A 22,464-nucleotide genomic window follows, 5' to 3' on the forward strand; every position below is an offset into this window, starting at 1 on the left:
CTCTGATTCCATTTATGGGGCACATATATTTTATTCAGATGACACACAAACACAAGTAGACAAGACCTGTTTAGTTCAAAAGCTCACTTGCCACGGCAAGGCACAGATCAGGAGTGAGATGACGAGACAAGACAAGAGACAATGTTAGTATTTGTTTTCTTTTTGTTGTTTTTGTTGATTTTCTTAGCTGACAAAGACACACACATCACAAGGACATGAACACACAAAAAAGAACACATATATGTCCTAAATGGTCAGGGAAATAGATAATCAACAGTGTAAATCACTAATAAATGGCTGACAATTTTTTTTTTTATGTAGCAGGCCTTTTGCTGTAGAGATAATGACTATCCATATCCATATCCTATCCATACAGGGCCGGCATTCCCATCATCTTGTGATAGACTATGCATGGCCTAATGGCTCTCCTGCCCCGTGTCACCACCTCTGCTCCTGTTGCGAGCAGCATGGCCAGATCTGCCTCGCGCTCGCATCGAGTGGAGAGAATTTGCGCAGCTCGGACTAGGCCTACTGTCATTCTCATTGCGACTCCCCACACTGCCTCTACGTTCCCCCCTAATTGTCCTATGAGCACTTCGACCTCGTCTAATATACCCAGTGGCATTAGACAAAGGCTCCACCACGTTACTGTCACCGCGATTGCGGAGAGGCACACGTTCAGAAGACAGAAGCTAGCGCTATGGACATTAGGCTACCTCCAGCCTCGTTCGCCACACCACTAACACCCTGCTAACTTCCCGATGAACACTCCGAACCCGTGAAACATTATTCCCACCAGTGACATTGGGCAAACGATTCAACGTTTGTGCTTGGTGTAAGCTAAACTATGGAGTAAACTCTCACTTTGTCCAGCTGCATCATTGCAAGGCAGGGACGCATCTGAAGCCTCACTAAACGAATCACCGTCATTTTCTGAAGGCAGATATTCCCCTTCAGAATCAGGGTCCGCGAATAGAAGACCCAACACTTCATTTTAGGTAAACTTTTTTGATGCGAATTGTACGTGTGACACCCGCCTGCTTAGTTGAACTATCCCTCTGGATTTAAGCCAACGCAGTCCCCTCGGAGGCGCTGGCCTGTCCATCTGCACTGGTGCGTGTTCTAGCTAACTAGCTGTCGTATGGCTAATGTTTGTTTACCTCACTAAGTTTCCCCTACCTGGATTTAAGCTAACACTATCTCCCTGGAAGCGCCGGCCTGTCCATCTCTATTGGTGCGTGCTCTAGCCAGCTAGCTTGTATAGCTAATATCTGCTTACTCCATTGAATTGCCTTACCTGGATTTAAGCTAACGCTATCTCCCTGGAAGCGCTGGCCTGTCCATTCCCATTGGTGCGTGCTCTAGCCAGCTAGCTTGTATAGCTAATATCTGCCTACCCCATTGAATTGCCCCTACCTGAATTTAAGCTATCGCTGTCCCCCTGGAAGCGTCGGCCTGTCCATCCTCATTGGTGTCCATCCTCATTGGTGTCTGCTTTAGTCAGCTAGCTGTTCTATGACTAATATCTGTCTGCCCCATTGAATCGCCCTACCGGATTTAAGCTAACGCTGTCCCCTTGGAGTGCTGGCCTGTCCATCCCTATTGGGGTTTGCCCTAACCTGCCAATTGACTTCTGCTTGCTTTATTGAACTGTCTCTACCAGGATTTAAGCCAACACTGTCCCCTTGGAGTGCTGGCCTGTCCTCCCTCATCACCACCGAACCCCAGGGTGCTGTTAGTCCCAGGGCCGCCACCTGGGAGACCGAAGTCCACAGCCTGCCGTAAACCAGACACGATTGAGAACCACAGTGTGCTGTGACGGAACACAGAGTGACCCCCCTTCCCCCTTCACATTTGCCGAGTGTGACCAGAGTGTGTGTGTGCAGTGACGTCCCACAACAGGGTGAATCCCTCCTACGGTTGCAGTGAGTGACCTCTAACCCGCAGGCTGTGATCAAGGCCCCCTTTGGTGAAGTGGCAGCAAGATGACAACCCCCACTGCAACTAGAGGTAAGCTGGCCTGGAATATTGAAAGACCGGCTGCCAAGTGGTTGACCCTGCCTGATTTGTCCCTTTGCCTTCTCTTCTAGTCCGGGGCGGTGTGGTCGCTGAGTTGGGGAGTGTGGCCAGAGACTCCCAGGACTGAGACAGTGCTTTTGGCCCTCACAAGGATTCCCGCACCAGCGGGTGTGGTTGCTCCTTGGGGTAGATTATAACTGGGGCAAACAACGCCCCCTAGCGGTCACAAGTGGCACAGTCGGCAGGATTACTGCCCCAGGTTGAGCAACCACTCTACCAATATGAACAGCGAGGGAGAAGGGACAAGGCTCCAAGCAGCAATGCCTGTTTTCATGGAGGCCCCTTGGGCACCACGGTACGGGGGTACGCATTCCCCACCCTAACCTTTGATGCAGTACGGACGGAAACCCTGGCTCTGGAAAGGGACATGCGGGAAGTGGGGGGCCAGCCCCAAACCCAATCCCAACGGCAGACTGGAAGAAGGAGCTGAGGGAGGAAATCATGAAGGAGGTCAAGGAGCATCTGTCCAAGAGCCTTGTGTCTGAGCTGCGGGCCAACCGACCCCTCGGATCCTCACCACACAGAGAGAGGTCATTCTCGGATGGAGCAGGGAAGGGATGACCGTCGGCAACGCAGACCAACTCGAGGTTGCAGTGGGACTCCCAAGGCCAGCCCATCTGCCATCGTTGCTGGACACATTGGCCGTCATTGCACAGGCCGCCGTTCCTCCCAGTCGGATTTTTAGCTCCCCCGGCCACTGTGGGTAAAGTGACCGGGACAACACCTGCCAATTCTACTCCCCACCCAAGAAACGCCTGACAGTGCCCCCTAGTCGAAGTAGGAGTGAATGGCCACTCCGTACAATGCTTACAGTGGGTCCCAGTTAAAAATTGACACTTCATTCACGATCAAGGTGATTCACGCAGCTGGGTGAAATGTAAGTACAACTGCAGCCGCTTGGGGGGGCAGCATAGTCTGCTGTGGCGTTCCACGGTCAAAACCGGACGGCGCATTCGACAGCAAGGGCTGTGATTGGACGAGTTTTCAGTGCGTCTCTCTGTGTTTGTAGCAGCCCCTGCAACATGCTAGTCCACTGTAGCCTAAGCTTTGTACATAATGTTAAACATAGTTTTGGATTCAGTGGCAAGATTTCTTGATTGTACAGTGCCTGTCTCTCAGTAATGTTTTAAAATGAGAGCTTCGTCAGCTGACAGTAGGCTACTTTGTCGGTAGTCATAAGAAGTTTGCTTGCTAACAGAACATAAATATGCTGCCCAGAAACCTTGTGAATAGTTTTGATTTTTTTTTACTACACTAACGAGGTTGAAATATAGCCTTTGCCTACAGCATCTCCTTAACAGTAATGTTAACAAAATGACAGCATTCATATGACAAAGGAAAATGAATTCGGTCACTCAAGACTGTGCCACAGCAACCAGTGTAGGCGACATTCCTACCCAATAGGCTACTGGAAGCAGATAGCCTTGTCTGACGGTCGAGTGGGTTAATGCACGTATATCCAGAACAGGTCTGCAACTTTCAGGCAGTTCTGAATTCGAATCTAGGCAGGAGCAGAGCCATATAAAGGCCTAGGCCTATTGTTATCATTTTTTGCAAGGTGTTGCTCCTGGCAATACTTGTTTATAAGACGTTTGACGTTTGGTGATTAATTGATAGCTGTTTTTGGGACACGTTAAACGTTCTTTATAATGAGCGCATACGGGGAGTAAAACGACTGTTACGCGCTGTTACAACTGTAGGCTACAATGATTGCAATACAAAAATATGCGCGTGTTAGTTTAGTTAGTTTTGTGATTTTTTGCACTTTTGCCTCATGTGTTTTCAGGTTTGAGGGCTTTTTTGGCAAGATTGACCCTTGGTAGACTCTGCATATGTTATTTCTCCGTATGGAAAATAAAGTCAATTTTCGACACATGTCTGTTATTAGTTCAATAAGAAGTGTTGCTTGTTAAAACATGTGACTAGTGAAACTCAAATGATTTTAGAAATATTTAGCCAAAGCCAAAAAGTGTTAGAGAGAAGGAGAGACGCCGGTGCAGCTCAGATGTCTTCTTAATTTTCTTTATTCTTTAGTAAAAGGTGCAGAACATTATTAAACTTTAAAGACAGAATACGCACGCAGGCACATAACTAGGCTACTTGTTTTCTTTTACTCGGCTATCTATATATGGTTATCAGCACACAATGTTGGGCTAATTCACTAGTTATGGATATCACAAGTTTAAACAACGAAAACAGAAAGGATGGAGACAGCAAAGCTAGAGGAGTTATTCCAGATGGGCAAGAACAAGGTAGGCAATTGGTGTGCTTGTCAGAACGTTAGATTACAGCTGTTTAAAGTCAGACGTCACGGTGCGCTAGAACAAAACTAAAGGTAACTTTAGCTATAGGGCTGTATCAATTTGTCCAAATTAATAGGTCATCGTAGACGTTGTTGTTGTATTATTGCATGTGGATATTGTTATGCTATGTAGGCTACTTTTTTTGCAATGCACGGACCTAAAACCGGGAAACGGACAAATATTGTACACGCGTGAATTTTGTTTTTGCGGGGGTGGGGGTGGGTGGGTGTACGTACCATAGCTCTCTCTCTCTCTCTCTCTCACTCACACACACACACACACACACACACAGTACCTTTCTTAGCCACAGTTAATTTTAGTGGTGATATGTGTTGTGGACATTGTTATGCACATTATTGACTGCAGTTTATTCTCATCAATGTCAGTCCATGAATGCATATTGATCAGTTGTTAACTAATACTGTAGGCCTAGAAGTTGCATTTGAAAATGTTACTGTTGTAGGCTGTTTGTTTTTTATTTCAGCCACACTGTTTTAAAGTGGTTAGGACCATTACACACCAATTTTGAATAAGCCATACTGCAATACCGATTTCATGGTTGCACCATGCACATGTTCGCCGATTATGTGGCCCTCAGTAACCTATAAATTCAATGATGTGGCCCTCTATGAAAATGAGTTTGACACCCCTGCCCTGCTCTAAAATATCTGTCCTGGCCTGGTTGCACCGGATTGTGGCCAAACGACAGAAGCGCGGAGAACCCTCCTTTGTCTACCAAAAAGTGTTACTTTGTGCCCCGCGCTCCCCCACTGCTTGTGAAAGAAGGGGGTGGGGGAGGGGGGCTTAACGTGAAAAAGCTTCATGTCCCAAAACGGCAAAGTCATAATGGTAGGCTACAGGAAGTGGGGGGAGGGTATGGGATGACCAGAGCCATCTTCGCTGTGCTATTCAGAAAGCATCTTATTGTCTTTCCAGGCGCACACAGCTCGTTATAGCCTATCGAGTGCCTTAGCAGATAGGCTCTGCTCTTGGGTTTGGCCTCACAGCGAACTCAACCCTCTTGTTGCTTTCAGTTTGTTAAATAAAGCAATGCAGATTACATTATTTATTTCTGATTAATTGCGTCTTTTTTGCAACATCTGCTTGTTAGGCTGGGCTACTGTCAATGTCCTGTACATTTATATGTTCAACAATTGCTGGTGTAGGCTTACAGGCTATAATCAATTAGGGACTGTTCGTTATTTATTTAAGGGGCTACCGGAGGAGTTTTGGGAGCGTTAGTCAAAAAAGACGTGACCCTCCCTCGCCAGCAAGACATTTTTCTATGACCCTCCAAAGTGATTGAGAAAAAACGCATGACCCTCTCCAGTCCAAACAATGTAGGCTATTGATGCCTTCTGTCTACTGGGTCAATTTGGGAGCTTGCATGCTACGACTCATTCCTTGAAATGCCTTGAAAAGGCTGTCGTTTGCACAATTTCACAAATAATCACTGGGACCGAAACAAACCTGTCAACTTTTCCCGGGTTTATCGCATATTTTAACTTTTTCCTCGCTGTCTTAGGAGGAGCTGCAGGGCCGTCGCAAGGGGGTGCGAGGCCCTGTACGAACTTGACAGATGCATGAACTTACGTGCATGAAATCATGCGATAGCTTACTTTACACATAGCCAAGGCTACCGTCGGTGCATTTTAATAGTAGCCTAGTCTAATAAGCTACACCAGCTTGTCTTTAAGAGGGGAAATTGTATAGCCTATAACATTAGCTGAGTCACATATTTGGCCATATGGTGTTTATCATAGCTACATCATGAAACCAAATAGTGTAACAAAGGCGAACACTTTAACAGGGGAAATTAATTGGGCATGAATCATTGTGCTGAACGGTATTTGTCAATGCAGAAACACACACGACATTCAAACTGTTGATAGGATGTGCACTATGGAAATTGGTCTGTAGGCTAACAATATACTTGTACAGGTAAATGTTCAACAATTGCTGTACAGGCTATAATCAATTAGCTAAATCATTTGTCAAGCTGTTTAAATTTGTGCTACATTCAAACACAAAAGGTGCTTTGATATCTTTTTCGTTTGAACGTCGGCAAGCAGTCATGCTGCGGTTGCAATGAATGAGGATAATTGGTTTTATCTGCGGATTTATTTTTTGCATTATTTTGAATATGACTCGCTCCAGTCTCAACAGCACTTTCCACACGCATCTAAGTTCTAACACATATCTCCTCTCGCTTTCTCTCTCTCCATCCCTGCACACGGTGCTTTCTTAAAGGAGCTGCACCATCTTACAACAATTGCATCTACATTTTCATATTATAATGTTTTGTCAAGTGTAAGCTTAAACTACCGTGATCAATTTAAGTTCCCGTGCCCCCGCTGAAAGTCTCATGCGCTTATCGTTACACTATCAAATCTATAAGTAACCGTGACAAATAGGGTATAAGATATATAAACTCACGCTATTGTATTATCATATATGTTTGGTAATGGCTCAGCTTTCTCTGATTGTTCTACTGACTTGGAAAATGCATCATGGAAGCAGTAAGTCAAGTCGTATCAAAAATAGTAGTGGCAGAACTCCAAAGTGACACCTTGTGGTTGTTTGTGTCAACTGCAGTTTGTGCCATTTCTGCTGAGAAAATGGGGTGCGTGATTCCTGAAGGAACCCGTCCAAACTTAACTGGGACCCACTGTAGTTGACACCGGCTCTCAGGTCACCCTGTTTGCAGAGAGCCTATGCAAAGAACTATTCGGCCAGTCATTAGAGCAAGGTGAGGATATCCCCTGGTTAACTGTGGGCAAATGGGCTCAACATCCCTTATGTTGGCTACTTTGTTACGGATCTACAGGTTCGAGGTGTGCAGGTACCAAATAGAGGCATTGTTGTTGTGCAAGATTACTGCTTAGGGGCCCACCGTGCTTTGCTTGGGATGAATGTGTTAACGGAGTGCTGGCAGAATTTGTTTCAGGATGGAGGCTCCACCAGAACCAACAATCCCAGGACCCGGGAGGAGGAGGAGTGGGAACCCGTGATTGCGGACTGTCGCCGGATCCAGATCGCACTGACTCAACAGGGCAAGGTTGATACTGCCCGCACTGCATGTCGTTATGCAGTGACCATCCCGGACTGTAGCGAAGCATTGATCTGGGCCAGGTTGCCAGCCCGTGCGTATGGACCAGAGGGCTGGGTGGTCATAGAACCGCACAGTGAGAACTCAACCCTCCAAGTGGCCCGCTCTCTTGCAACAGTACGCCGGGGCCGCGTTCCCGTGCGACTGCGGAACGCTCAACCCTACCCTGTGGCCATCCACTGGCACCAAGGCCTTGCACGAGTTACGCCCGTGTGCCCCCAACAGGTGAGAGAAGGAAAGGACATCTGCTGTACCCAAGTGAGTCTGGGAGTTGTGGAGGTTGGGGTGGTTGAGGTTGGCCAGGGAGGAGATGCACCTGCGGTAGACTTACCTGAATATCTGTCCTGTGAATCGCTGCAGGGGGAGGGCTTAGATGCAGAACAACAGCAACAACTGCGGGTGTTTTTGAGCCGGTGGCAACATGTCTTTTCTGCTCACGAGGAGGACTACGGGTGTACGGACGTAGTCAAACACCAGATCCCGACCGGTGACGCAGCCCCTCTTAGGGAACGTTACCGGCCCGTGCCCCGGAGATCCGCACTCTACTCCAGGGCATGCTAGAGGGTGGCATTATCCGTAAAAGCAGCAGCCCATGGGCCGCCCCTGTTGTGCTTGTCCAGAAGAAATCAGGAGCCTGGAGATTCTGTGTGGACTATAGGAGACTGAACAGCATTACCAGGAAGGATGCTTTCCCACTGCCAAGAATCGAGGACTCTTTGACAAGCTTAACACAAGCCGCTTGGTACTCCACCTTAGACTTAGCCAGCGGCTATTGGCAGGTGCAAGTGGAAGAGAGTGACAGAGAGAGACTGCGTTTACCACCCCTTTCGGTCTCTATGAGTGGGACCGAATGCCTTATGGCTTGTGCAACGCGCCAGCTACCTTCCAGAGGCTGATGCAGCGGTGTCTGGGAGGTCAGCTGGCGGAGTCTACACTGGTTTACCTTGATGATGTCATCTCTCTCTCAACAGACTTCCCTACCCATTTGAGCCACCTAGAAGAGATTTTCTGGGCCATGGAGAGGTATGGCCTCAAACTACGCCCCAAAAAGTGCCAGCTCTTCCGGAGGGAGGTGCAGTTCCTGGGCCACAGAGTCAGCCATCGTGGGGTAGCCCCGGACCCCGAGAAAGTCGCCGCTGTCCAAGACTGGCAGCCGCCCACCACGGTCAGGCAAGTGCGGTCTTTCTTGGGGTTCGTGGGATACTACATTCGCTTCATTAAAGACTTTTCGAAGATTGCCAAACCACTGAATGAGCTATTGGTAGGCACTGGGCGTTCTAGAGGCCGGCGTTCACCCCCAATAGCGTGGAATGCAGAGTGTGCAGCCGCTTTCAACGTCTGAAGCATGAACTAGTACAGGCACCCATTCTGGCATATGCAGATTTTAACAAACTTTTTATTGTGTATACTGATGCTAGCAACTGTGGGCTAGGAGCAGTGTTAGCGCAGCAACAGGGTGGGGTAGAACGAGTGATAGCATATGCTAGCGGAGTCTCCACCCGGCTGAGCGGAATGATGCAAACTACAGCTCCTTCAAATTAGAGTTCTTGGCAATGAAGTGGGCGCTGGCAGAAAAGTTTAAAGACTTCCTATGGGGTGCAAAAGTGACAGTCATAACCGATAACAACCCCCTGGTCCACCTCTGTACCGCAAAGCTTGGGGCGGTTGAACAACGATGGGCGGCACAGCTAGCCAACTTTGACTACCAAATCCAATATCGACCAGGCAAAGAACATACCAATGCCGACGTACTCTCCAGGCTTCCCACTACAGACGCAGTACCTTCTAGTGAGGGACCACCGACACCGCCAGAAGACGGCCTCCTTGTTGGGGTGTAGAGGCCCCAGAAGCACCCGAAGGCTCGATCCCTGCCACTTGGGGCTGGAACCCGAGCCACTGGCAGGAGAGGCAAAGGGAAGACCTAGACCTGGTGGCCACCTCCCGGTACCTAGACCAGGGGGCGATGCCCGCAGCCCCAGAAACGCTCGATCCCAGAGGGTGAGACAGTTGTTGAGCCAGTGGAAGAGGTTGAGTCTAAAAGATGGTGTGCTGTGCCGGGCAGTCCAGGACCCTCTTACCCATGCTGTCTTAACCCAAATTGTGGTGCCGTAGACACAAATCCAGGCGCTATTAGAAGCCTATCACCAGATGGGTCACCAAGGCTGAGAGAGGACCCTCTCCCTCCTGCAACGCCATTTTTACTGGCCACAAATAGAAGCTACAGTTGCAGCATTTATCCAACGCTGCCCCCACTGTATCCTGCGGAAGACGAGGCCAGACAGCCGGGCCCCCCTAGTGCCTATTGTGCCAAAAGCCCACCTTCACATATTGGCTATTGACTTCCTGACTCTGGTAAACTCTACCGAGCGACATCACAATGTGCTAGTCATTACGGACTTGTTTACAGCTGGGCAGTCCCTACAGCTGATCAGACAGCTTTGACCACGGCGCGAGTACTCTGGCGCCACGTGTTCCAGTCATTCGGGTGCCCAGAAGTGCTGCATTCCGATCAAGGACCCAACTTCGAGTCTGCCGTGATCAAAGAATTGTACCAGATGTATGGATGCAAAAAGACCCACACCACCCCCAGGGGAATGGGGGGTGTGAGCGCTTCAATCAAACCCTGCTTGGTCTCCTGGGGACGTTGGAAGCTGAACAACAAGAAAGGTGGGTTGAGTATCTCCCCTCTGTACTGCAGGCATACAATAACAGTGTACATAGTTCCACAGGGTACGCACCCACCTATCTGATGTTCGGGCATCATGTGCGCCTTCCTGTTGACCTGGTCCTTGGCACCACCAAATCGGAAGGAGTCCAGAGCACTGCAGACTGGGTGAGTGAACATCACGCACGGTTGGAGTATGCCTATAATAAAGTTTCTGACCATCTAGGAGCAGCGGCCGAGCGCTATAAGCGGCAGTACGACCTGACGTCCCGTGATGCACCTCTCTTGCCTGGCGAGCGGGTGTTGGTCCTGGACAACCGTCGGAAAAGCAAGCTCAGCAGCCGCTGGGAAACCACACCATATGTGGTGGTGCAACGCTCTGGGCCAGACATGCCAGTTTACCGAGTACGACCAGAGGGAAGATCAGGGCCGGACCGCACATTGCACCGCAACCAGCTACACCCCTGCCCAAACTACCCAAGACCATCCCAAGAGGCACAGCAGCAGGAGCCCCTTCCACCGAGGCCACTGATGGTATGGGCCTGGGCCCCTGGACGAGTGGAGCAGACAGAGGTGGAACAACACAATGAGCCAGGACCTAGCCGGCCACAGAGAGCCAACCAAGGGAAGCCCCCGGAGAGGTATGGCACCTGGGCCTCTTGACTATGTCCTCGGGACGAGTACATATAAGTGGGGGAGGATGTCACCGAGTGACGGACAGTAAGTGGAACTAATCATTAAGCCACTGCCTCCCACCCGGACGAGTTAAGGGGCAGTCTGTCATAGTTCGCAGTAAAGCCTGAAGTAATTAAGCAACAATAGCGTACAGGTGCACGCTTTTAATGATGTTAACTTTGAGTCTCAGCAGAGAAAGCAGGAGGACGAGTCGCTGGCAAGCACCGGGAGAAACAAAGGCAGAGCCGCGCCAAGGATATCCACTGAGCCGCACCGAAGGCATTTACACTGGCCGCCGGACTGTAACGAAGCAAGAAAGGAAACCATACACGGGTTCTGGCGTGTTAGGCGAAACAGACGAGGGACTGAAGACGCCACGGACTCTCCCAGCTGGGAAGCTAAGTAGCCATTCTTTCCCTGCATGATCGATTGGTTTAACTGGATGAACTAGCCGTCTTAATTGGAAACGAGAAGCTAGCCACAACAATGTGCTATTACTCAGCTTGAGTGAATTGTACGTGTGACACCCGCCTGCTTAGTTGAACTATCCCTCTGGATTTAAGCCAACGCAATCCCCTTGGAGGCGCTGGCCTGTCCATCTGCACTGGTGCGTGTTCTAGCTAACTAGCTGTCGTATGGCTAATGTTTGTTTACCTCACTAAGTTTCCCCTACCTGGATTTAAGCCAACACTATCTCCCTGGAAGCGCCGGCCTGTCCATCCCTATTGGTGCGTGCTCTAGCCAGCTAGCTTGTATAGCTAATATCTGCTTACCCCATTGAATTGCCTTACCTGGGTTTAAGCTAACGCTATCTCCCTGGAAGCGCTGGCCTGTCCATTCCCATTGGTGCGGGCTCTAGCCAGCTAGCTTGTATAGCTAATATCTGCCTACCCCATTGAATTGCCCCTACCTGAATTTAAGCTATCGCTGTCCCCCTGGAAGCGTCGGCCTGTCCATCCTCATTGGTGTCCATCCTCATTGGTGTCTGCTCTAGTCAGCTAGCTGTTCTATGACTAATATCTGTCTGCCCCATTGAATCGCCCTACCGGATTTAAGCTAACGCTGTCCCCTTGGAGTGCTGGCCTGTCCATCCCTATTGGGGTTTGCCCTAACCTGCCAATTGACTTTTGAAGAGTATCTGCTTGCTTTATTGAACTGTCTCTACCAGGATTTAAGCCAACACTGTCCCCTTGGAGTGCTGGCCTGTCCTCCCTCATCACCACCGAACCCCAGGGTGCTGTTAGTCCCAGGGCCACCACCTGGGAGACCGAAGTCCACAGCCTGCCGTAAACCAGACACGATTGAGAACCACAGTGTGCTGTGACGGAACACAGAGTGACCCCCCTTCCCCCTTCACATTTGCCGAGTGTGACCAGAGTGTGTGTGTGCAGTGACGTCCCACAACAGGGTGAATCCCTCCTACGGTTGCAGTGAGTGACCTCTAACCCGCAGGCTGTGATCAAGGCCCCCTTTGGTGAAGTGGCAGCAAGACGACAACCCCCGCTGCAACTAGAGGTAAGCTGGCCTGGAATATTGAAGGACCGGCTGCCAAGTGGTTGACCCAGCCTGATTTGTCCCTTTGCCTTCACTTCTAGTCGGGGGCGGTGTGGTTGCTGAGTTGGGGAGTGTGCCCAGAGACTCCCAGGACCGAGACAGTGCTTTTGGCCCTCACAAGGGTTCCCGCACCAGCGAGTTTACTTTTAAAAATAAAATTGTATACTTTCCTACTAAACGCTGGCCTCTGCGCGGGTTTTATTGGCGGGTGTGGTTGCTCCTTGGGGTAGATTATAACTGGGGCAAACAGCGCCCCCTAGCGGTCACACTTGTCTACATTATACATTACTCTCTTATTTGTCCATATTATTTATGCTGGTCTCTAGACCTTATTCTTGCACTGTTTAGACTACTGTTGGACTGCTTTTTGCACCTTCACCATGACACTCTCTTGAGCACCTTACCATGCACACAGAACTACAGGCCAGTCCCAGCCCTGTCACTGGAAGCGTCTCATGCTTGATCATCCTCAAGCACACTGGATTTTTTAAAATTTAATTTATATAGTATATTTGGGGCCCGTCCCATTTCTCCCCCCTTAAAACTTCCACTTGGTTTTGATTGCCCTCAACATTAAAGCCCCCTTGACAAGGGAAGTGGAGGTGAAGATCTTTCCCTATGAATTGGGACACCACTATATACAAATTAGCGTAGCAAACGTGCTCACCTACGTCACGCACAGCGCCGACATGTCTACCGGTAGTAGCCTGCTACTATTTTCATTCAGGAACATGCCCGTTCCAGCGGTCATTGTTGTGTGGGCTGTGCTGGTTTATCTACGTCTGGTTAATCAACAAAGATATACGTGTTCATGTGAATGCCAGAACACACACCTTAAATACTGACAAAACTACCCAGATCAGATATATAACGTTATTTGATGGGCAGACTCTCAAAGCACTCAGCAGATATCATGAACATCGTCAGATAGCTTCGTGAGATATTTTCTAACATTAGTGTTCAAAACTCAACAGTCCATCAGATGTGCATCAAACTAACATATTCCAACATATTTCGAAATTTTAATATGCTTATTTGCGAAAATATATGACAAATGTGGCCGGCTCGGTGAGCTCGCACGGTATCCTGGGTAATTTCATCTCCCACTTCGTTTTAAGCCTGCATCGGTCCTGGCTATATTTTGAGGGTTGATTTTAAGTCTATGATTTTAAGAAATGGCACTTCCCCTTGCTCCCTAAAGTAATGGGACACCCTAGCCCTACACGTGCACGCGCCAAAACGAGGGTTAGGGCAAAAATTTAGGGGTAGGGGAGGTATTGGGACGGGCCCTTAGTATTTAGTTTTGTTAGTTTTTCTTATCTTCTGCTTCTTCTGCTCTATTGTACAGTGGAGTTTTGTTATGTGTATATACTTATACTATATTTACCCTTTCTGCTGTAAGTGCATGTTGTGTGTGATGTCTGTTTGCTACTGAGAACTTTAATTTCCCCTTGGGGATCAATAAAGTATCTATCTATCTATCTAACAAAAAGATTTTGTTTCAGAGCTGGATCAGATCTGCCGAACGGACGGACAATGGGTTGGCGTTCTGGAGTTCGCGGACAAATGAGTCAAGTAGAGATTTTGAAAAACGATTGACAAGTGGTGTTTATTGTTATACAGACTGGTCACCTATATCCGTAAACCGGGTGTACTGGCAATGGTCTGGCTGCTCTGATAGGCCAATCATCCCGTACACGGGGACACCATTCATGTTTGTGGGGTCTAAAAGACTTCATCATCATCGACTCTGGCTCCATCTCTGACCGGCCATCCACCGGGCAGCCCACCTGATTGCTGTCCCTGTCCAGCCGTCCACCGGGCCGTCCGCCTGACCCTCCGCCTCTGACCGGCCGTCCGCCTGACCCTCCGCCTCTGTCCGGCCGTCTACCCGGCCGCCAGCCTGACCCTCCTGCCTTGGCCCCCTCCACCCACCCTGTTTGGACTTTTCCTGTTTTTGTTTTGGGTCGTCTGGAATCCTGAATGAAAAAAACATGAATTCTTTAACAATGCAATATGTTTATTGCTCTTAACTCATTGAGTGCCAAAAACGTAATATTAAGTTATTCCTTCCCATGCGTTGAGTGCCAAAAACGTAATATTACGTTTTTAGCTTTTTTTTTTTAATTACGAAACTAGACACTCTAACACACCTTATATGTGATTTTGGGAACTCTGTGATGAATGGAAATGAAATATATGACGATCGAAAACTCATGAAAACTGGACATTTTATCTGGACATTTTATCATAACTCGGTTGCCGCTTTGGGTCGAATCAGTGACGCATTGAAAGGTCAGGTCAAAACCAGGCCATTTTCATGGGTCTATCACTAGGTGGCAGTCTCGCCAGGTCTCGCTGATCACTTCCCGGAAAGTTTACACAAGCAAGTAACAGGCAACACTTCATATTTCATGAAAGACATTTCTAGAAAAAAACAGCGATTTTGATGAGAACTAGCCACTGTTTAGCTTGGAATTTCTCAGGAACAGAGGCATGTAGAAATACACGGTTTGCACCCACCGAGAGCTTAAAGGAAGGCTAAAGTCCTACATTGGCTATGTTTTAGCCTATCCCCAGAATATCAGCAGCAAACGCAGTCTCTGTCTCGCAAAACAGTCTCCAAATAAAACGCACATCGGCCTGTTGCCTAGCCTATTCTGTGTGTCAATATAGCCTATCGTCCAAAATGCTTGAATGTACCACATCAGCATTTTTGTTCAGTGAATCTTTTGTAAATTGCTTTACAATTACCGTCGGGCCTATAAGCCTATTGCCAGGCTTGCCTCAGCTTCGGTCACGTCCTTTTACAATTTTATCATTGTAATAAAAAACGCAATTTGGCACATAATTTCAACATCCTGCTGGCCTACTAATTAATGCCTATTGTACTTTATTTTTTGCAAAAAGAAAGAAATCCTTGATAAAATAACAAGTCATTCACATTTTACTTTACGCACTGGCATGTCAGGGTGACACTATGACAAGCCTGTTCTGAAGACTCCCATTCATTTTGACTGCATGGGAAGAGAGCACGTCTTTTTCAGACAGACAGCGCAATTCATGATGATCGGACAAACTAGTGCCTCGATATTAAAGAAACGCCGACTCCATTCATTCCGAAAGTCCACCGCACAACAGTGCAATGTGCATGTTCACATTATAACCGCCAAACTTGCTTGCTTGCCTTCTAAGTTTTTCGACTTTTTTTCTTAGGACTATATATTTTTTCCGCTGTGGATGTTATTGAGCTTGTAGAAGTCATACGAGTCATATCACTCTCTGTCTCTCTTTTAAATGCCTATTCCCTGAAGGCTACAATTACTATGTGTTTGATATCGAAACAAAATAACCCAGGCAGTCTCATCTAGGATATAGCACAGGTTGAAGTCAACGTTGGTTCTATTTACGGAGGTGAATGTGTGTGTGTAAACATCTTGTAGATGACTCAAAAATTACATCGGAAGAAGGAGTGAATAGTGGCAAGAGGCAAGCTGAAGGCTGCTGACAAGTTGTGGTACATGAAAATTTGGTACATTAAAATTTAGCTAAAAATTGGAGAATGCAATGCAATCAAGCATTTTGGACGACGTGGAGAGACAAGCCGGCAGCAGATTAAATGCTCGAGAGAGAAAAAGATGCTGTTTTAAAAGGACGTGCAGACCGAAGCTGCAGCAAACAGGTGATATTTAGACATTTATTTCACAAAATCCAAGACTAAGAACAGACAGACTATGTAACTGGACACATTGAGGCCAAAAATATTGAGAATTCTACAGGGAATGTTGAAGACGAAGGAGTGAATAGTGGAAAGAGGCAAACCGAAGGCTGCTGACAAGGGCCCGACGCTATTGTAAAGCAATTTACAAAAGATTCAAGGAACAAAAATGCTGATGTGGTACATGAAAATTTAGCTAAAAATGTGGAGAATGCAATCAAGCATTTTGGACGATATACTATATTGGCACACAGAATAGGCAACAGGCCGATGTGCGTTTTATTTGGAGACTGTTTTGCGAGACAGAGACTGAGTTTGCTGCTGATATTCTGGGGATATAGGCTACAACATAGCCAATGTAGGACTTTAGCCTTTTAATATATTTGCTGCATTGGATCAGTCTTTCTAGGAAGAACAGGCAAGAGCTTTCTAGCCTCACGTCAGCAGCGCCGCATCCCATATACATTAAAACACAGCGGATGGCGGGCGGGTGCGGTTTTGAAAAACTTTGCTGATGGATGGACTAAGTTTTGCTATGCAGTTATGGTTGAAATAATAGCCCATCAGCGCATCTCTAGTGTGTGTGCCTCTCTCTCGCTCAGAGGGGAGGGGGAGGCTGAGGTCAAGCATGGATTCTTAACTCTGTGGTGGATAGGATCTACAATTAGGTGTTAATTAATATTACTACCTAGGTCGAAGTACTCCCAAGTGCTATTGCGCCAGACATTGTAGTTCTCCTGTTTATTCGCTTGGAAAATCGTCACGTTTCATGTTGTGTGACCTTACACATTTTTAATCAACTACTTGTGCAACTGTATTTAAAGGAGAATTCCGGTGTGATATTGACCTAAAGTGTATCGAAACATGATACCGAGTGTGAACGTATGTCTCATAGCCCATCTCGGCTTGTCCCCTGCACTCCAAAATCTGGCGCTAGTTAGCCGATGCTACCAACATCTTTTTCAATAGTGGTGCTTCGGCATCGGGCTAGCCATGCAAATAAATCACTGTTTTACACCCATTTACGAGGCTCAATGTATCTCCACACTTCATTGGTAGACTTCCGAGGGCCCTGACATTTAAAACGAGACATTGAGAACTTTGAAAAAGCACTGGTAGTTTACTTACAAGACGATTTATACAGACAGTATCTTCACGAAGTTTAGCGTTTGCAGCCATCTTGAATTTAGTCACGACAAGTCCAGCAACGAGTAAGAATGAACAGCTATGATAAGGGATCAGATTCCAAAAATAATTCAGTGGAAATGCATGGATTCCAGTTGCTTCCAGTAGCAGCAACTGGAATCCATGCATTTCCACTGAATTATTTTTGGAATCTGATCCCTTATCATACCTGTTCATTCTTACTCGTTGCTCGACTTATCGTGACTAAATTCAAGATGGCTGCAAACGTTAAACTTCGTGAAGATACTGTCTGTATAAATCGTCTTGTAAGTAAACTACCAGTGCTTTTTCAAAGTTCTCAATGTCTCGTTTTAAATGTCAGGGCCCTAGGAAGTCTACCAATGAAGTGTGGAGATACATTGAGCCTCGTAAATGGGTGTAAAACAGTGATTTATTTGCATGGCTAGCCCGATGCCGAAGCACCACTACTGAAAAAGTTGTTGGTAGCATCGGCTAACTAGCGCCAGATTTTGGAGTGCAGGGGACAAGTCGAGATGGGCTATGAAACATACGTTCACACTCGGTATCATGTTTCAATACACTTTAGGTCAATATCACACCGGAATTCTCCTTTAAGTAGGGAAAACGTGGATGTGTTTGATTAATGCCATCTTACTCCCTCTACGGCTACGGCAGAGCCCGCTAGCATAGCAACATGCTGACACATCCACGCCGCGCGCCAGAGCGTTTGAGTGCACATACCGACGCAGGAGAGGTATGACTCAACTCGTGAAAGTTAAGGTAATAACATATATTACTACTGATTTTGGGTGGCGTGTTCCTTTAAAGTCTCACCTTTTAATCGAGCCATTGTATGTGTTCATAGCTATAACACAGAATATGCTGTGGCTGTACAAAAATCATCAACAATGGTCTAGATTGCTGGCACTCTAGGACAAAGTTCCCGAAAACAGCTTGGCATTCAATGAGTTAAGATTCCAAAATAAAAGACTATACAAGTGCAAAGTAATGCATTCTTAGTCAGAGGTAGCATTCAATAAAGTTCAGTAGTGTATGTCTAATTGAGTGCCTGTCATTTTAAGACGTTCGTGTGGGAATCCTTGCAATTAACATTAACAGATGTGTGGATGCAATTGATAACATAGTTCAAATAACAGTTCATACTTCTCCTTTGGACAAGCACTTTTGAGTCTTGAAAACACTTTTCCATTTACATCGGGATTTTGCAAACATTCAGAGTCAATAAAATGAGCTCTGCATGAGTAACAAATACAAGCAGCTGCAAGTAAGCATGCTAAACTTGACATCCACACAATATTCTAACGTTAGCTTTGAGATACTGCTTGATTGCATACTGTAACTTAACTTAGTTTAGTCTCCTCAATGTACTATGTTGTGATAAGACCTTAGCAGAGTTTACTTTAATTTTAATGCAGCAGTTTTTAACAAATTTGCGCAGCATGGTCATGATGCTAAGCGGATTTAATAACAATTTAGCCCACGGTGTTCTATGCAGTGCTTCTATGTGGCAACAACAATCCTTCAACAATCGTGAATATTTTGTTAAATGCACAGGCAGAGAAGGAGCAGCGGGCTCGTTACGAGAGAGAGAGCGGGCGGGGCGAGGAAAGGCTGTGTGAGTAAAAAGTGCAGCTCAATGAAATTATTTTCTCTTATCTTTAATTTAAATAGTAGGCCTACAACATAGAACATCAATGTGTGGTAGCCGGTTTTGATTTCGTGGTGCCCAGCCACAGATTAGTCAACGTATGGAAAACACTGAAGGTATAAAATTAAAAATATTTAGCAGCACACGTTATGCTTGACGAATCGACGCTCATATTTTGCGTCAACGTATTTTTTGCGTCGACGTCATCGATTACGTCGACGCGTTGTCCCAGCCCTAGCCATGTGTCTCTGTTCCATGTGCCTGTGTCTCTCTGCCCCTCACCTGATCCTTGTTTAAATGCCCCCCGTGTAAGAAATTCTCCCATCTAGTGGTTAGGAGTTATATTGCAACCAACCTCTCAAGCGCTGCCTCGTTTACAACTACGAGAGCCGTCACACATCAAAACTGACACTAGTTCTGGACTCCTAGCAGGTCGAAGCATAAACTTCTCTCTGAAAGCTAAACTCTCGCCAAAATGCATCCTAGGGTGTTTTTGTGAATGTACACGAGTCAAACTTTCGTTTAAAAGTATAATTACGTCTGAAAAGCGCCACTTTTAAGCTTGTCTGTGTTGTCGTTTTTGGGTCAAATGGAGTTTTGAATGGCAACTATTTTTTGATACATGATGGCGTCAAAATGTATCATGATGGTGCAAAAGTGGCGAGCACATTTAACTGTAGATTTTGCATGCACGCACTAAAGTCATGTGTAACAGTAAAGTTGAAGTTGTACATATTTTTTTTATATCTTGTTAACACAAAATAGGGGCTACGGGTTCACAAATCCTTGTTACAGGTACACAAATCCTATCCTGTGAGTCACAACTTTCAAGAGTCATGCACTTTTGCACCAAATATACCTTCATATACTACTAGCTAGCAAACATAACTAGCGTTAGCCCATTCACTTTCCGTTTACTGTGCTAACGACAGCTAGCTAGCTAGCTCGGTCCAAAAGAGTTTCATTGGCATCACACACAAGCACTGGCCATAAAATAGTACACAACATTTTATTAATATGTTGTTATTGCTTATTCAAGCGTAACTCTCGCCAAAATGCAGGGTGTTTTTGTGAATGTACCCAAGTTCTTTTAGTAAACACTGTGTACACGAACAATGTTCTCAATGCTCGAGTTCCTGTGTAGAGACACTGATGATACTTCGATCAAAGTTTCATGTTGTGTCGAGCCTTCTTAGTGTTTTAAAAATAAAAATTTTGACGCCATCATGTATCAAAAAATAGTTCCCATTCAAAACTCCATTTGACCCAAAAACGACAACACGGACAAGCTTAAAGGACAATTCTGGCGCAAAATGAACCTAGGGGTTAATAACAAATGTGTACCGAGTTCGACCCGGGGTTCGACTGGGATTTATTTTCATGCTAGTCGAATGTGACCAGTTTTATTGCAAATCGCTAATTAGCGTTTAACGCTAGCCTTCGGGGCACATGTACAGTAAAAAGAAATCGCTATTTCTATACCACTAACAAGGCTCAAAATAGCACCACACTTACACAGTAGCACAATGAGGGTCTCTACATGTAAACCGAAGTATTGAGAACTTGTAAGTGTACAGGCAGTTTATTAAAAAGAAACACATTACCGTTCACGTCTGGTTCACATATACAGGCAGGCGATGTGAACTAAAATCAAACGTAATTTGCTCAATATAGGCCTATCAGAAATAACAGCTCCGATGTAACATAACTTGTATAGTGTACTTACTTAGTGGATATCCATCTGGTCCCTCTGGTATGGATCGCCGTCTCCAATTTCTTTTCGGGACATGGAAAAAAGGGGAAATCTTCAGACTCTACAAAACACTGCGTCTCTTGGGGGTCGCGACGCAACAGGTCCCACTCCATGCAACACAGACACTCCTCTTCGGTGGCCATAGCTTCACAATGTCCGCAGGTAGCCTACAGTTTCCAGAAGTGTGAGGCTGTGTGCGGCATAGACTACAGGTAGCTCTCTCTCATAGCCCTTTCACGGAGCTCCCGCAGCTCTTCGTTGGTATAACCCGACGTCCAATAAGGGTTCATCCTCGATGTCTTCAAATTCATTCAAATAACCTGCCATCTCTTATGTGTCCTGTTGCGTTCAGTGCTTCTCTTTTGCACAGTCCTTTCTTTCGGCAACAACGTTTCACGCGAGATTCACTTCACATCCCAGAGTTCTGTTTTCCCAAGGCGCCTGCCTGTATGTGAACCAGACATGAACGGCAATGTGTTTCTTTTTAATAAACTGCCTGTACACTTACAAAGTTCTCAATGCTTCGCTTTACATGTAGAGACCCTCATTGTGCTACTGTGTAAGTGTGTGGTGCTATTCTGAGCCTTGTTAGTGGTATAGAGATAGCGATTTCTTTATACTGTACGTGTGCCCCGAAGGCTAACTTCAACTTTACTGTTACACATTTATGACTTTAGTGTGCGCATGCAAAATCTGCAGTTAAATGTGCTCGCCACTTTTGCACCAAATATACCTTCATAGTAGTAGGGCCTACTGCAGCTAATGACTTTGGTTAAACTTATATACGTAACATATATTGTTGCAAACTAACCTGGAATAACACGTTCAGCAACTGTGGTAGTCTACTAGTCCTACAAAACTATGTTAGGTTAGGTTGTCAACTGTCTCTGGGTCTAGAAACTAGAGATCAAGTGAGCCGGTGACAGATCACGAACAACATTATTTATTTCGTTGGAAAATACAATTTCTATGTCGGATTGTTAGGAAGACATATGACTTGTAGAAATTGGGCTCGTAACTTACATTGCTGAATGTAGGGAAATTCCGCAGATGAATCCAAGCTAATGTTTTTCTATGCATGCAGACGCCAAAGACTGGCCACCGGTATTTTAACAAGGCGCACATACACGGCGAGTCGACACGGCGCTATGTAAATGTAAATGAGGATTTCTAAGCCAATAGGTATGCTTCGAGTTGTTGGTGGTGGTAATTAAACATGAATGGGGCCACATTTATGTATGGGAAATGTTGATTTTGTTAGCAAACAACTGAAAACATTACACAGGGGACCTTTAAGTTTAATAAAGCATCACAGTCCCGCCCACAGCCACTTTAAAGCCACTTTAAATCGGGTCACATTATTGACTGTTTGTGTCCGAGAGTCAGCTTGTGGGTTTTGTAAGGGCCAGCATGATGGACAAGACCTACAAAGTTGTGGTGAGTTAAGCAGGGAGGTTGGTAACGTTAATGCTGCTAGTTAACATTAGCTAGGCTACTGTAGCCTTCATACTGTATGATTCATATCAATCATTAACCTAGGAATACTTCTTCGTGCATTCAATGAACATTTTGTGTAATAATTCACGGCAAATTAATAAACTGAATATGGTAGTCCAAGAGCAGACCATGCACCGGTCCATGCATCAGCCCGACTGAGCAGTGATGACAGCATAGGATGACAGTCAGGTACGAAGCACTGCACCATGTTGCTAACGTTAACGTTAACCACTTTCACACACACACGATATAAAATACACGATGATAAATATAAAATTCAATATCAAAACACTATT

The 22,464-nt window shown here is 46.2% G+C and overlaps 1 long non-coding RNA gene across 1 annotated transcript; it reads left to right on the plus strand.

Annotated features, from left to right (window-relative positions):
* The first annotated feature begins 11,687 nt into the window (after positions 1 to 11,687).
* LOC121706187 lies at positions 11,688 to 12,563 on the plus strand. The gene is made up of 2 exons (XR_006030983.1): positions 11,688 to 12,346; positions 12,427 to 12,563. It is a non-coding gene; the product is annotated as an uncharacterized LOC121706187 (long non-coding RNA).
* Positions 12,564 to 22,464: the final 9,901 nt, after the last annotated feature.

The sequence above is a fragment of the Alosa sapidissima genome, chromosome 3 (assembly GCF_018492685.1).
Source record: "Alosa sapidissima isolate fAloSap1 chromosome 3, fAloSap1.pri, whole genome shotgun sequence".
Taxonomy (NCBI): Eukaryota; Metazoa; Chordata; class Actinopteri; order Clupeiformes; family Clupeidae; genus Alosa; species Alosa sapidissima.